The 5,659-nt window shown below is 40.4% G+C and overlaps 1 pseudogene; it reads left to right on the top strand.

Annotated features, from left to right (window-relative positions):
- Window positions 1-2,215: 2,215 nt before the first annotated feature.
- Window positions 2,216-3,246, top strand: LOC101337164 (olfactory receptor 10J1-like; annotated as a pseudogene).
- Window positions 3,247-5,659: the final 2,413 nt, after the last annotated feature.

Genomic DNA, 5,659 nt, shown 5'->3' with positions numbered 1-5,659 from the left:
GTTTCATGACCTTGATTTGTGAATACTTGTGACCAATGGGCCACGTTTCTGATCTCTACCTCCATTTTTCTGTTGAGCCACAGATTTGCAGGAAGAAAAGTAAGTGAGATTTGGGAAAAGACTTCAGTCATTTACAGAGGTAGCCACATACGGAATAAAATACACGTATGGGTTTTATTGTTGTTAAAGGGTCAAATTATATTAAGCTGGAAAGGGTCCAGGTGTATATGAATTTTTGTTCTTCTTTAGCCTTAATTTACCACTTTCAAAGATCCTCTGCTAATCCTAAGGAATAATGACTTCCAGAATTAAAGACTATCTTGACTAATATGGTAATAAAGAATGTGGCTCTGCTACTTAGCAGCTATGTTTCCTTGTCTATATTCTTGTCTTCACACAAATCATAATCCACAGAGACACTATTTATAAAGCCTCATAGGATACATTTACAGTTACTTACCATGGTACACACATCAAGCCAAACAACTTTCCCTGTTAAGAAATGGTCCCTGACGTCTAACATAAAATTTTTCTTTCAACCTCATACCATTTCTTTTCATATCATGCTCAGAGGCGTTGAAGTGTAACTGTGCAGCAATCCCTTATAAATACCGTTTTGTAGATGTCCTTTATTTAAAACGTTATATTTCTGAAAAATAGATTAATCTTAAAAGCACTAAAGAAGTTTGCCTTTGAAATTTACCCAATAGTGAGTCATTTTTCAATGTGGCTAATTTGCTTTACTTCCAGCAAAATGCACTTTTTAGGCAACTCCATGTATTCTATTATTAAATTTATTTTTATAGCTAACCTGTTACATAATTATATGTTTGTTTAGTAATAGGGTAAAAGCTACTAGAAAAGTTACACTACCAGTATATTTTCCAATTAGATGTTCATAGTGTTAGCTTTCTTCTAGAGTTATAATTCCAATGTTAAAATTCAGCCCAGTTCTTTAATTGTTTGTTGCTGTCACAGGCATAGACAGAGGGAAAGGAGACAGAGGTTAAAAAACATTGAAAACTCCTCTTCTTTGAAGAAGAGCTCGCTGTGGTGCCCCAGCACTCTGCTTTCTAACAGGCAATTTGTTTGATGGACCAGTTACCTGCAACGAGTCCATCAGCAGACATTGTGCCCTACATTGCAGTTGTCATAGGGTTATAAAGAGTTGAAATACTTGGTCCTTACTCGCAAAGACTATATAATATAGCCATGATGGGGACAGTTCTATGATGCAGTTTTGTGTAATGGGAGGAACAATGGACACAGGATCAGAAGACATGAGTTCAAGTCTTGATTTTCATCCTTTGACACCTGTGTGTCCACGGGCAGTTACCTAAACGGAGCTGATCCTCAGTCTCTGCTTCTGAAGAGAAACAATAATCCTCGCCCTCCCTGTTCCATTGGATGGTGATGAAGTTAAATAATGTATGTGAACATATTTTGTAATCACAAATACACTATGGTGCTTTCAACACAAAAGAGCTAGTATACAGTTGTATGCTACCTCCATGCAAGGACACGTGTTTGGGGCTGGGGGGAGGGAGGGAGCAGGGTGAGAGAGAGAGAATAGGAAAGGATTTTACAGAGGTTATGGGCTTTGTGTAGCTTTGAAAAATGAGTAGTGTCTAGGGAAGAGGACTGTAGCACAGAAGTTGAGAGGAGTAGTACCATCAGAGTTGAAAGACTGAAATGAGAACGCAGTGTGTAAACCATAGTGACAAGAGCTCTACCTTAAACCCTAGAAGCTTGGGAATTAGTAGGTAGCTACAGAGCCTGGAGCTTTGCACGACATTACACCACTGAACTTGAATGGATTCAATAATTGTTTGAATTCTAATATAAGTTGATACTTAACAGTTTAAAAATGTTTCTACCAACAAATCTATGATGTTATCACAATTGCATCCATATAAACGTGAGGAAACTGCTCTTAGAGATGTAAATTCCTTGCCCAAGGTAACTTAGCCCATGATAGAACTAAAATATGAGTTTATACCGCCTGACTCTAAAAACCATGTATTTTTTCCTTAGTGAGCAAAGAACATTGCTCCACCGTTTATTCCCAAAAGAAATGAGCATGGGTATGAATATAAATAAGCAGAGACCTGAAGTAGATGAACCAAAAGAATCTGCCCAGCCTGCTATTGACAGAAATCAACCATCTAGGTTCCTTATATAATTTTTTACTTTCTTAGCTGCCATATATTATTTAATGAAGAAAGAGAATCACACTTTGGTGAGTGAGTTTACTTTCCAGGGTTTCTCCAGCTTCCATGAGCACCAGCTCACTCTCTTTATTATGTTCTTTGCACTGTACATGTTAACCTTGGCAGGCAGTATCATCATTATGACCATCATTAGCCTTGATCATCACCTCCACACCCCCCATGTACTTCTTCCTCAGCATGCTGTCAGCTTCAGAGACCATGTACACACTCATCATTATACCCAAGATGCTCTGTAACCTCACAGGCCTGAGTCAGCCCATTTCTTTGGCAGGTTGTGCCACTCAGATGTTCTTCATCATTTTGGCCATCAACAACTGCTTCCTGCTCACAGCAATGGGGCACGACTGCTATGTGGCCACTTGCAACCCCTTGAGGTACTCTGTCATCGTGAACAAGAGGGTGTGCATCCAGCTGGTGTGGGAGGCCTGCAGCTTTGGGTTGGTTGTAGCCATGACACAGGTTACATCTGCATTCAGGTTATCTTTCTGTGCTACAAAGTTGGCCCACTTCATCTGTGACATCTGACCTGTGATGAAGCTCTCCTGCACTGACATGACTGTCAATGAGATCCTGACTTTAATCATCAGTATCCTGGTGATCCTGGTTCCCATGGGATTGGTTTTCATTTCCTACATCCTCATCATCTCCACCACCCTTAAAATTGCCTCTGCTAAGGGCCAGAAGAAGGCCTTTGCCACGTGTGCTTCCCACCTCACTGTGGTCATGGTCCACTATGGCTGTGCCTCCATTGTCTACCCCAAGCCCAAGTCAGAGAACACCAAGGATCAGGGTCAGCTGATCTCAGTGACTTACACCATCATCACCCCTCTACTGAACCCTGTGGTGTACGCTCTGAGGAACAAAGAGGTCAAGGATGCTCTGCTCCGGGCCACTGGCAGGAAGCTTTCCTGAGAAGATGGGCCTGTTTCACAGAAGGTCTTAGAAGATTCTACAGAGAAGAAAAAGTAAAGCAGTGCCCACAGCACCTACAGTGAAAATTCTGCAGCCTACTAAGCAGTGGTTGGGTAGAAGAGAAAAAAGGACTACAAACCCAGCCCCTGGAGATAGAGAGAAGGTTCTCCAAAGCACAAGCAAGTCTGCATCTGACAAGAGAGCATAGATGGTATGGAGCAATAAATATAGGAAAAAGAACTTGATTTGGGGAAGTAGATGGGTTGTCTGCACAGCTAGGACAGAATAAGATCAAGATAGTAGAACGAATTAATGAGGGGAGGCTACTCCAAGGCAGGACTAAACTTTTAAATATATTCTATAACACTCTTTTCGGACATGGGATTCTCTTTTATCCATTTAAAGTTACAAAGGCTTAACACCCAATTGAAGTCATTCTTTTATGGACAATTCAAGTTCCTTGCATCTTAGACCTCATAAATAAATAGCTATCGGGGCTTCCCTGGTGGCGCAGTGGTTAAGAATCCACCTGCCAATGCAGGGGACATGAGTTCGAGTTCTGGTCTGGGAAGATCCCAAATGCTGCGGAGCAACTAAGCCCATGTGCCACAACTACTGAAGCCCACGCGCCTAGAGCCCATGCTCCGCAGCAAGAGAAGCCACCGCGATGAGAAGCCTGCGCACCTCAACAAAGAGTAGCCCCTGCTCGCCGCGACCAGAGAAAAGCCTGCGTGCAGCAATGAAGACCCAGTGCAGCCCAAAATAAAGTAAATAAATAAGTTTATTAAAAATAAATAAATAAATAAATGGCTATCAGAGATAATAAGCATCTACACAATTCATCAGTCCTTGAAGTCTGGATCTTTTCCACATAAGTCTGCATTCTCCCATATGGCCAACCTGGAACTTAAGTTTTCAGGACCATGTAATAGAAACATTTTTGGAGAGTGATTAAAATTCCTTGGCAATTTAATTAAAGAAAGAGGTAGCACCAAGTAATCATATTGGCATTTATATTATGAGAATGTACAAAGGTTATTGGTGATAATATATGTGAATGGTTCACCCAGTTAAAGAAAAAATTAGTATTGCCTTTGGAGATGCTTGGAGAATGAAAAGAAGTGTCTAGTGATGGGAATACAAGAGAGAATCTATAACAAGGATTAGCCAGGTGAGAGGATTGGGAAGATTTGGATGGGTAAGGAAATAGCCATATGGTAACTTAGTGACTCAACAAAAGAAAAAGACTCAAACCATCAACACTATCATTTCAAACCCCCTAGGACCTGAATTAATATGCCATCTTTCACTAGTCACCTCCACTTCCAGCACCCCTCCCCCAGCCTGTTATCCAGTCCCACACAGAACACCTGGTGACTTGTGGCTTCCCATTTCCCATTTCATATTCTCATGCTTTTCTACAGCTTATTGTTACTTAATGGAAATCCCTTACTGCCACCCTCACTGCCCACTCAACCAGGGTGTTCTCCTTTTAAAACACCAAACTAAAGCATCTCTCTTTTATGAACTTCCTAATGAAGAAGAAATCACTCCCTCACTCTCCTACCTCTAAACTCATACATGCATTATGTTACTATAGTGAGCATTTCCCATGATGTCTTTATGGCTCAAAGTCTGAAATGGGCAGTGAGTGATGTTGTAACCAGATGAAGACTTCACTAAGTGGACAGTTTAATGTCTTACTTGTACCAAGTGACCTGTTTTTCACAGGCTGTGTTCTCCTTCATGTTAATTTCAAAAGTTAGGGTTATGTCCAAATATTGTAATTTCATAAATAGCCCATTATGGTTCAGTCTTTCATAAATTTGAGTATTTTTTAAAATTTGTGGTGGAATCCAACAGAACCCCAAAATAAAGGTACCCCAGGTTTGCCAATGGTCACTTTTACTCAGTAAATAAAAAGACTTTTTAAATTTTAGACTATAGCCTCAAAAATGCTGCCCTGTTCATTCAACTTTATTAATAATAATCTATATTGGCAAAGTTAGCTACTGAAAATGTTAGGTAGCAGTTTTTGGAAGCCAGCAGAGTAAAGTGGATATAACATAAGCACTGTAAGAAAAAGACTGCATTTTGAGTCCTGGCTCTGCTTCTTATTCACCACATATACTTGAATGATTAGCTAACTTCTCTAAGCCGCTGTTTCCTCATTTATAAAACGTCAGTTTCTCACGACAAACACGAGATAAGAGGTGTGAAAATCCTTTGCAAATGACAAAACAGGGGCAAATATTCTTTATTTTTATTAGAGTAAGAAAAGCGCTATAATCTCTGTAAACTTCTAATTATATCAACGAAACCCAGAGGGTTCAACCTCATCCATCTGAGGAGGGTACTGCCACAGAGATTTCTGATTCTCCGTTTTTGTCTGCCTGCTATCACTTTTATTTCTGTTCCTGGTGCAAGGTCGAGTCTCTTTCTTTAGACACCCTGGAGAATGATGAGGGGAATTCCGCTTCTGGATGATTAATCCTCCAGACACATCCCAGTCATTT

The sequence above is a fragment of the Tursiops truncatus genome, chromosome 1 (assembly GCF_011762595.2).
Source record: "Tursiops truncatus isolate mTurTru1 chromosome 1, mTurTru1.mat.Y, whole genome shotgun sequence".
Taxonomy (NCBI): Eukaryota; Metazoa; Chordata; class Mammalia; order Artiodactyla; family Delphinidae; genus Tursiops; species Tursiops truncatus.
This window is presented reverse-complemented; position numbering and strand designations above follow the sequence as displayed.